Source organism: Cavia porcellus, unplaced genomic scaffold (assembly GCF_034190915.1).
Source record: "Cavia porcellus strain 051 isolate PalLab524CR breed Dunkin Hartley unplaced genomic scaffold, mCavPor4.1 scaffold_1, whole genome shotgun sequence".
Classification (NCBI taxonomy): domain Eukaryota; kingdom Metazoa; phylum Chordata; class Mammalia; order Rodentia; family Caviidae; genus Cavia; species Cavia porcellus.
Genome location: NW_026947484.1, coordinates 110,688,615 through 110,699,870, shown reverse-complemented (window position 1 = coordinate 110,699,870; position 11,256 = coordinate 110,688,615). Strand labels below are relative to the sequence as shown.

Here is an 11,256-nt window from a genome sequence, read left to right as displayed (position 1 = left end):
TGGTATAAATGTCACAGTCTTAGTGTAGACTGCGCCCTTACTGCATTTGTCTACAGTTTTGTTCATGAGACCTGTCTTCCCAAAGTTATTAAAGAAGTTGTTCTGCGTCCATCACAGGAGACCTATCTCCATCTGTTGTGATCCTCTGGACAAAGCAACCAGTCTGCATATGGAGAAGGCATCATTTGCCACAGCAGTATCAAATGTATGATGATTTCTCCTCACTGTTGTCACCTTCCTCTCTCCTTTCTCCCCTTTCCTAAGTCTTGCTCAGAAAGCTCCTACTGAATGACAGTATATCATTTACTGAACTTTCAACAGAATGTAATTTGTTCATCTTTTTCCCAGTTGTTAAATTCCTCCTTTTTAAAGCTCCATAATGCCAGTTTTGTCACATTTATTTTTATGACATGAGAGGCTTCACTAGAGGCTGGGTCTCAGAAGAGAGGCTGGAAAAGGAGCTAAGTGTCAAAGCCTGGCTTAGATTAAGGGTTGATACTTTGGACTATAGTGTCTATAGTTTCTGGATTCAAATCCTGCATCTTTTAACTAATGACTTCCTAGTCATCTACTTAACCATTCTAAAAGTCTCAGTTCTCCCAGCTATATAATGATAGTCTTAACATTTGTTTTAGGATAATATCTAACTTGTATTGAGTACATATAACATGCTAGATACATTTCCAAGTACAGAATCTGTGCTGTTCTGCACTGCTTCATAGTATTTAAGGTTATCTGAAAGAATAGAGATTTTATGTATGAAGAACCTCTAAGAAATGTTTGCAGTATATATTAGTTAACCATTTTGTTAGTGTTGGCTTGAATTCTTTATCCCTTGTCTTGCTGGTACGCTCTCTCTGTCTTTCTTATTTCATTGATCTTGGTCCTAAAATCCCTCTTCTATAATATTTTCCTTGGAATCTTCTCCATATTCGTTTTTCTTCTGTTTTCCAGTGAAAATTCTTGATGGTTTTCATGATAAGATTATACACTTCAATATTAACTATTAATGATTTCAGTTTTGAAACAGAGTTGATGTAAATGTTACTGATAAAAGATAGCAGTATGAGCATTAATACCAAAAAGAGTCATGAGACCATTCAGGCATTCTCTGCATACCTGTACACCCTGCATGTCCGTAATATTTTACAAGCCCTACAAGATTCTGAGTATCAGAAATTTTGGCTTTATTGTGTTTTCTGTTTACCAGTGTACATGTGTCAGGTCTGGGAAACCCAGAAGGAGACACTACTGGATGTTGTGAACTAGGAATCACATATCACTTTGGATATTTCTAGCATACAGCCCTCATCTGGCTCAGGATTTGAAGCAGAAATGGACTTGGGTATTAGTCATTTTACCTGAATCTCAATCTCCTCTTCCTTACAGTTGTGCCTCAATTTCCCTGTATCTCTAATTCATCCCCGAACACTCATGAAAATTTTCTGCCTGATGAATCCTTCTTCCAGAGCAAGTATACAGAAATTGAGATTGTGAATGTGAAAGAGAAGCGTCTTGCCCAGGCGACTATGAGGCATTTTGTGGGCAGAATGGAGTCTTCTCTTCAGTGAATTTGTTTTCACTACCCCATGGTATGTCAATAACCCATATTCTACTTTAGGACATTTCCTAAGGTTTCCCCCCAACGCTTTGCTTCCTTTATTTTCGCCGGGTCTCTCACTTTCTCAGCCCTACTACATGAGTTAAATTGGATTCTCACTGAGGTTGATGGTTTAAGGAAGAGAATACCAATGAGGAGAAAAATCAGCAGGTTAGGAGTTCTTTCCACATCATCAGATCATGGAGGGAGAAATCTGTGCATGCAAAGAAAATGGAAAAACATGAACAAAATTTCTTCATACAATGTGAGATTCTAAAGTCAGAAAACTTCCTTAGGATTTTTACCATAACAAGGAGTAATGATTTAAGGTAGTTCTTGTCAAGTTCCTAAACAGTTTTATAAGAAATATGAAGTCTTCCTAATTTTTAATAATGTGAGAGGAAGCAGAGCTCTGTTTTCATAATATTCTTTGGTCACCAAGAGCTGCTAGAAGAACCAGCACTGATCTAAGCAGCTAACATGTGGAAGCAACCTAAAAGCTCATGGTCAGATGAATGGATAAGGAAAATGTGGTGTTTACATGCAATGGATTGCTACTTAGCTTTTAGAAAAATGGAAATTCTACCATATCCAACAATGTGTAAGGTCCTTGAAGTTATACAAAGTGAAAAAAATCAAGATGCCAGAAACATATATTGCATGTTTTCATTTTTATGAGGTACCTAAAATAGTTAATTTCGTAAAACCACAAAGTCAATACTGAAATGATAATGACTAATAGATATAGGGAGGGGGAAATGAGTTATTAATCAACAGGTAAAATATTTCCTTTAAGATGAGTAAATTCTGGAGATCTGCTATACAGCATTGTACCTGGAGTAAACAGTACTGCATTATGCACTTAAAATTTAAGAGGCTAGATCTCACTTTAAATGCTTCTACCACAGAAGAAAAAAAGAAGGTATAAAGGGGGATGCGTGGTATATTTGGCCCCAAGGAGATACTGAGGGCACTTTTGTCTAATCCCTGCTGTTTTCTGGGACGGATCTAGGAAGAATCATTTGCCACTTGAGGAAAACAGTGGTGTAGAAAGTTTCATCCTTGGAGCATGGGAGAGTTGAAGTCTTGAAGGAGTACACTGCTTTGAGGTGGGAGTATGAGGGAAGGAGATATGTGCAGTAAGCATGACAGATTCCTTGTGCCACAAGCCTGGATTTAGGTGGCAGCTTTGATACCACATTGAATTTAGCATGTATGATTCAGGCTCTGTGTACAACAAGCAACAGTGACACCTGGTGGTAAGTCAAAAGCAGCTACATTTATTGACGATCACAGGATATTGTGTTGTGTTGCAAGGGCGAGTTTGTACTGCCGAAAGATACTGCATGAACGAAAAAGGGCTGGGGTAATAGGAAACAAAAGCACTGCATCCAGAACTCAGGCTTTCAGAATTTGAAGGATATGCATCTCAGTCCAGTACCAGATCCCCCAACCCACAAATCTCTAGATGTGATTGAAGCGAATGATTGATAGAATGCTGTGTCATTTCAGGGGCTCTTAACGTGCACACCTGTCCCAGAATTCACTCTAATGCATGACCTGTAGTACATATTCATGAACTCTTAATACGATTGGATAAGATAAAGGTGACTGGAGGTCAGGTTAGGAGATCCAACATGTATAGATGGACATAGGCAATTTCAAGTTGTCAGTGGTTTTTCAACTGGTTTGTAGGACTTCTGAACATCAGACAGTCAACTCATTCTGCTGTTGGCTCCAGTATGACGCTGAGTTTAACTCGGGAGCTCCAGATGAACTAAATACCATTTAGGTTCCCTCCTTTCTCCTCACTTCTTCCATCTCATGTCTCCATTAGAAATTTTAAGCAGAAGGGATTATTTTTTGTTGCCTACTTTTTTGTAACACATTATCACAAATTTAGTGGGTAAAGTAGCACAATGTGATTATAATTCTAGAGGTCAGAAATCTAAAATCAAGGCATTAGAAATCTAAATCAAGGGCTGGTTTGTTCTGGAGGCTTCAGAGAGATGCTGTGTCCCTCCTGCCCTTTCTGTGTTCTGAGGCTGCCTGTATTCTCCAACTACAGCTCCTCTGCATCATTCCGACCTCTTGTTTTCATATTTTAAAAAAAATTGCATCTCATTCCTCCCCCTCCTCAGCAGTTCTTTAGATTCTTTCCTTGTGTTGCGTAAACTAACCAACCAAGATACCCTATAAGCCTTTGACATTAGCCAGTGAATTTAAAGGACTACTGCTTCCTATGCATTAGGGCTTAAAGGCCCCTCTTTTCCGCTGTTTATTGCACCTGCTGTCTCATGTCTGAGTGCATTTGTGCTTTCTGCAGAAGTAAATTTTAAACTTCACCTTGTCAAATCCTTTTGCTTGTGTCTGAGTGCATTCTTTCTAGCACTGATAATTATGGGCGCTTATTTCCAACAACATCAACTAAAGTCCTGATGAGTGTTAGATTTGCTTGTCTCTCTCATTAAGTTTTGTACCTTTTAAATACAGGGCACCCAAACATATATTGCATCTTCATGGAAATTAAATGCTGTCACATAAATGTTATTCAGTGTGGTCACCAACTCTTCAGTGCACCAAGGGAAAATTTAAAGTTGTTATCTTTTCTTTTTCAGCAGTTCTTGTTTTAGGATGGCCTTTTTTTTCCCCTGTACTAGAAGAAACTTGAAAATATCAAAGATACGGGTATGGTTTGTGAAAATACATCTTATAACTATTCTGTTTTGAATCTTTTTGTTTTATTTAGTACTGTTGCTGAATCATGCTATAAAAACTTAAATACAATTCCAAGGGAATATTTTATTCTCCACTGAGAGGAGAGAGAGGCATGATGTAAACTCAATGGTCCAAGCAGGTTTATTGGCAAATCCGAGAGGAACTTCTATGATATGATGGGCAGGAGAAGGTGCTGTCTTACAGACTCAGGGGAGCTTTTAAAGTTTGGGAAGGGTGGCAGTGTTTTCTGACAGACTTTAAGGAAACTTTAGCAGGGAACTTTTGATTCCCTTTTTTAGTAATCTGATCTTTTGTTTGAAAAACTGAAGGTTAAATAAACAGAGACTTAATGTTTCCTGAAATGGTGGGCTTTTGTCAAGATAGCAGTACTCTTGTCCAATTTCTGTCATGCTTTGTCCTTAGGGTCCTACAGATGCCATGTCTCCCATTCTGTCCAGTAACTATGTCTTTCCCTTGAATGAAGGCTGAAGGTCTAAGGGGAGAGTTCTTTTTGGGAGTTGGGCTTGGAGACCAGGGAAGAGGCCCTCATAAGGAAGATATTTCTCCTTTTTCCTTGGCTCTGTTTCCTTCACTAAGTTATTAATCCTTTTCTAGTAACTCTTGCTGGTCCTCAGTGGTCAATTTTACCTTTATGGACCTACAACAGTCTTGAAATTAACTGAGCAAAAGCCAAGATTCCTAGAGTTCCAGCCATGGAGGGATTCAGGCAGCTTATCCACCTGCCCTCTTGGTAAGCATCTGCAACGCGGGCCAGGAGGAGAACAGAGCTCCAGAGCTCCGGCCATGGAGGGACTCAGGCAGCTTATTCACCTGCCCTCTTGATAAGTACCTACAGCTTGGGCCTGGAGGAGAGCTATTACCTGTGAGCCAACTTCCACGCGAGCTGAAAATCAAGCACCCTTCTCCCACCTGCCCCCTCCCCTCTTAGCTACTAGGGATAGATATTTCAACATCGCTTGGGAGGATGACCATATGCAGTATAGTAAATATAGGGGATTTCCTTCTATCTTCTGTTTGAAGGCGTAGGTTGTTTTCACTTTTTGTTATATTTCTTTTGCTCTATTCAGTATTCTCAATTGGTTTTACAATGTTCTATTTTTGGTTTGATTTTACAATATGTAATTGATTGGATAGCTATTGTTAAAGAGAGATACCATAGTACTTAGTACTACTACGCCAGTATCCTACTGTGAAATCCTGTACCAATTTCACTGCATTGTCTCGATTGGCTTTGTTCTGTCTTTCGCTGTTGCATATTTGCTACTTTAAAAATTAAAAAAAAAATACATGTTAAGACCCATGCATATGTAGAATCTATAAACAGTTTATGAGAACTGATCTTATGACAACTGATGAAATGAACAGATACTTTGAAGAAAAGGAGACACTAAAATACCCAGTGCTGATCCTGGAGTGTCATAATGTGAAACCCAGCAATTGTGTTACTCTTTGTTCAGAGTGATATTAGCCTGCTTGAGTTTTTTGAAAGTCAACATAATTGAGAATATGGGTAACTGCATATATGTTTAAGTGTAGAGGATTGATAACCATATTTCTAAGTTTTTGTTGGATAGTTGAACAGTACTGGTTGCAATCTCACTGTTTGAATCCCCATTTTATATGTTCCAATTTAGTATCTGGAATAACTATTTGTAAGAAGACAATCTGTAATCATCAACTAGTGATTTTCTACTGTTTATTTTTCTTTGAAATTATGTATTATTTCTACCCGTTTTCTGGTTTTTTTAGTCTTTCTTTAAATTCAGTTTTTTTTTATTTATTTTTTTATTTTTAACATTTATTGAATTTTAAGCACTATGTTATTTCTGGTTTTTATCTCTGAAAAACAGCAACGTATTTATACATATATAAATACATATTATATATAATATGCAGAGTCTGCCAAAAAATGTATACACTAGGAAAAGAAAAACTTTTATAAATTTATAAATATTTTAATACTAAATTTATTGATATCATAAGATTAATAGAAATAACCTTTGGCCTGTAAAATTCTAAGAGGTACTCAAAGTAGTGGCCACTAACTTGCAGACATTTGTTGTATGGCAAACTGTTCAAGTGTGTATACTGTTTTTCATTGGACTCTGTTTATAATATATAATATATAATATATATTGCCAGGATAGCCCCAGAACCAGCCTGTCTCCCTGTACTGTGAAATATAATTTTCTTGTTAAAGGCAGCACACATCTATACTACTGTCACAAGAGGCTGATGCAAAAAGATTGCAAGCTCAAGGCCAGCCTGACCAATTTAAGTGAGACCTCGTCTCAAGACAAAACAAAAAAGGCTGGGGAAGTAGCTTAGTGGCACAGGGCCCTAGATTCAATCTCCAGGATCAAAACAAAACAAAACAAAAACTTAGAAATCACTTGATCTGAACATGCTTTGATTATTTTAATCACTGACCAGTCTCTATTTCTTTTCACAGGTGAGAACCCCCACATAGGCATAGACATGATAGATAATGACCAAGGATCAAGTAGCCCCAGTAATGATGAGGCCGCAATGGCTGTCATCATGAACCTCCTGGAAGCAGACACTGGGCTGGGTGGCCCTGTTGACTTCAGCGACTTGCCATGGCCGCTGTAAACACTACATGTTGCTTTGGCAACAGCTACAGTATCAAAGTGCAGTACTCGTGGAGTTTTACGGTCTGTGAAGCTTACTTGATAGGGAGAGAACAGCTTTTATGTACTGACTTCATAAAAGCCATCTCAGAGCCATTGATACAAGTCAATCCTACTATGTGTAACTTCAGACAAAGTGGAACTAAGCCTGCTCCAGTGTTTCCTCATCATTGATTATTGGGCTAACTGTGGATAGCTTGCATTACTTGTATATTTTGGATTCTGTTTGTGTTGAATTTTTTAATCATTGTGCACAGAAGCATCATTGGTAGCTTTTATATGCAAATGGTCATTTCAGATGTATGGTGTTTTTACACTACAAAGAAGTCCCCCATGTGGATATTTCTTATACTAATTGTATTTATAAAGCTGTTTATTCTTCCTTGTAAGAATCCTTTACTATAAATATGGGTTAAAGTATAATGTATTAGACAGTTAAATATTTTTAATAAATGTTTCCCTTGTTCTATAAATACTGTTCTCGCTTCAAATAATTAGAAAAACTCGTACATGCTTTAGGGTTGTATCACCAGTTCCACCCGTGGGTATTCCAACAGCCAGCATTTGCAGTGCCTTTCTGATCTTCATAACAGTTCTGGGATTTATATCAGTTCCTCCATGCTAGAGGTGTTGTGAAAAAGTTAATTTCCAGATTGTTGCCATTTTGATTTATGTGAAAACAAAGTTATTATTGCTTACACACAAAGTTCAAATCCTTTGAATGTACATATTCACAATTACATGCAATGAACTGACTTCTCTCCACTGCTACCTTTCTTTACTATTTCCAACTGTATTTCCAGCTTCAAGCATTAAGAGACCACACACCCAAAACCACCTAAATATTTCTGATTCTTTCTTGAATTAGGCCACAGAATATTTAAGACAACATTTGTATAAATAATCTGCTAGGCAGAGCAGCACAATATAATGCAAATAACATGGAAATAGTATCTGAAGCTGGCTCTTAAACTTAGGTAAAGTCATTTCATTTTATTACAGGGTAGATAGGAAATACTCTTTTCAGCTTTTGTGTTACTTTAGATTTATAGTATATTTTATTATTAGTTAGAAATTTAGGTGCTTTGTCACACATAAGAGTTCCTTTCAAAAGCTATTTAATTGCTAGTTTTACTTACGCCAGTAAGACAGAAAATCTAATTATGACTAAAAATCTGCCAAGGTGGTTATAAAGTTGGTCTGAAACATTAAAACAATGGAATTTTATTTTGATGAAAAACTTGAGTTTACAATCATTTAGTAAATGAAGAGCAAACACTTCATTTTCCTATCTCATAACGCTTAAGAAAAAAAGCATTAGTAAATAAGTATCTGTGAACAGATTAAGGGTAAGGCAGACTGGGTAATAAACCACCTCTGATGTTCACACTCCCTGCATGGACTCACTCTCAAAAGGTGAAACAGCACTGGAGATAGTGAACCAATAAGATATGAGCACTGAATCTCATCCTACTCATTCAAATAAGCCCAAGATAAATACTATTTTGTTCACCATGGGCAGCAAACTATACACATTTTACTGAAGGAATACTTTGATAGAAGCATTTATTAAATTACATTATACATCACAACTATAAAATGGCTTGAACAGTTCCATTTAACCACCATTTATAAAGTGCAACTATATAATATTCTGCATTTTATCTGGGGTGTGATAAGTATCAGTCTTTATTGAAATCACCCCAGCTGCCAATTCCCATCACTTCTGAAAAGACTTAACATGTGAAAAAGGACTGTCCCCATACAAAGAACCAATTTCACAAACCTACTGGTAAACAAATAGATTTTTATAACTGGAACCTCAGGATGCTAGAGTTGTACTCATTTAAAAAACCATTCAGCTACCTTTGGTCTTTAAACAAACCTACACTGCAATACCCTAAACATGTGCACCTCACAATGAAGAAGAGTGGCCTTGCAGTGCAGAATGAGACTGCAAAGAGTAGCGTGCTATGGTTTCCACGACAGCGTCACAGCATTGGGTTCTGTGCGTCAGGATCGAGGTCATTGTTGCCAGAAGCAGGGTGCATGGGGAAGATGTCCAGCTCATCCACCTGTGGAGTGGGGTGCATGACCACCAGCTGGTCCTGGGGAATGTCTGCAGCAGCTGCTGCCAGGTTGGTGATAGATTTACTCTTTACACACTGGAAGTCTACATGCCGACTCTTCCCTTCTTCCTTCTCCCAGGACATTCGAATAAAGGGTCTTTGGACGTAGTTGTAAATGACTTCTGGGCAGCCCCCAGGCCTTTTCTTTACTTTTTCTTTGTAGGTAGGATAGCCTTCTATTCCCAATCTAATTTTCTTCAGACCCCTCTCCTTCAAAACTGATTTGGCCACGTCTCTGTTTTCGATGTACTTGAAAAATCTATACAATTTTGTGCTATAAATAATTTGCGAATATTCTTCTCCCATCTGTGGTGGATACTCTTTGTCCCAGTCAACTACATCGTCATCTGTAAGCACCACTATATGGCATTCTCGTTCCCCACTCTGGGCACTAGCTACCATAAGAGGAAGGATCATTTCTTCCAGATAAAATTCAAATTGTCTACGAGCACCATCATTGGACAACTCATGCATCAGGGCACTGAGATCTCTACATTTAATAGTACTGTATTCAAAAGAGATATATCACATGCTTCTCTTGGCTCAGGAATTGATATGCCATCAGGACAACGAATTATTCCTGTCTTATAGTAATCTAGAATAGCTCGAAATACAGTAGAACCGATTCCTTCTGCCACCTCATACTCTCCTTTCTCACTGGGACATGTAAAGTTATGTTTTTGGCCAGACCCAAACATCCTGCCCTACATTGTATTTGGCTATGCAGTAAAAATGGATGGGTCTACAACAAATCTAGTGTTATCCACTATTAATGTCACTCGTTCTGACATTCTTATATTCCGAGCACCTTCTTTTGCATTTTCATATACAAATATCATCTCCCCAAGTGTCTTACAGCTACCGTCTGAGCTTGACTGACTACTTTTCTGCTGTTCCCAGCACTGCTAACTGAACCATTCGGAGAGGCTTTTTGTGGACCAGTACTGCTTGGACGAGAGGAACTGTGATCTTTTTCTCTTTCAACATGTGCTGCTGTGTTGGAGAAGTAACATTTCTAATGCAAGGAGTTAGCTGCGATTCTGTTCTTTCATGTGATGAATCTCGTGATCTGTCACTTGACGTTCGCCTGTCTCTTGATCTCTCATGTCCCCCACTAGCACCATGCAGACTCATTTTGGTGTTGTCCACTCCTCCTTTAGCAACACGTGAAGAAGCACTGTGTTTCCCCTTAAGTGTCCACAGAGAGCCAAAGCGAAAGCTGAGGGGAGCGCCGCCTCCACTTCCTCTTCAACCGGATCCCACTAAAGGCAGCTGTGGAGGCGGCCACTCTGGCTGCCGAGACGCCTACCAGAGCCGCCCAGGCAGGTCGCCTAAATTCAGTTTTAAAAAGAAGACACTGCAGTACCCAGTGCTGATCGTGGAGTGTTATGAAGTGAAATCCAGCAATGTTATTATTCTTTGTTCAAAATGATTTTAACCTGCTTTAGTTTAATCTAAACATAAATGAAGATATGGATAACTGCATGTATGTTTAAATGCATAGGATTGACAACCATGTTACTAAGTTTTTGTTGGACAGTTGATTAGAACTTTTTGCAGTCTCTCTGAATTCCCACTTTACATGTTCCTTTTTTGTCCCTTGAACAACTATTTGTAAAACGACAACATCAACTAATGATTTCTTACTGTTTTTTTTCTCTGAATGTATGTAATATTTCTACCTATTTTCTGATTTGTTTAATCTTTTTGTAAAAAAAAAAAGTCAAGATTCCTCAATGATAACATTTTAATGGATCAAGTAGAGGCTGGGCCATGATTCTTGCAGGTCTGGGATTGCAGAGAGAAAGTGGTCTGTCCTGGAAAGAGTCTAACTAACACTAAAATGACAGTAAGAGATAACATGGAGAGAGTGGCAGGAAACTTCAACCTGGTGATAGTATTACCTTGCTCTCTGAAATCTGAAAAAAAATGGAATATGGTTGTGTTGTTTTTCCCTCTATGAGATTCTTCGGCAGCCTTCTGTGAGAAACTTTGGCCATCTTTTCTATAAAAGGGTATAAACAGGAGTGCCTCTTCTTTAGACTGTAGTTCAACCAAGGCAGCCCTTCTAGAACACACTGAAATTATGGGAAAGGCGTGCTTAGTTCAAATTCTGAAAAATAGCTATAAATCCAGA

At 38.2% G+C, this 11,256-nt stretch overlaps 1 long non-coding RNA gene and 1 pseudogene across 6 annotated transcripts in view; one reads left to right on the top strand and one right to left on the bottom strand.

Moving 5' to 3' along the window:
• LOC106025557 (uncharacterized) overlaps nucleotides 1-7,463 on the top strand; it is a 60,592-nt gene extending 53,129 nt beyond the window's left edge. For 2 of the 6 annotated variants that reach the window (XR_010048899.1, XR_010048901.1), the window contains 3 exons: nucleotides 1,390-1,592; nucleotides 4,219-4,288; nucleotides 6,792-7,463. This is a non-coding gene — a long non-coding RNA (uncharacterized LOC106025557). Of the gene's footprint in view, nucleotides 1-117; nucleotides 206-1,389; nucleotides 1,593-4,218; nucleotides 4,289-6,791 lie in introns of all 6 variants that reach the window. The other 4 variants (XR_010048887.1, XR_010048900.1, XR_010048889.1 and 1 more) reach the window with 4 other exon arrangements.
• Nucleotides 7,464-8,185: 722 nt separating this feature from the next.
• On the bottom strand, nucleotides 8,186-10,444 carry LOC100733561 (BTB/POZ domain-containing protein 10-like; annotated as a pseudogene).
• Between the last annotated feature and the right edge of the window lie 812 nt (nucleotides 10,445-11,256).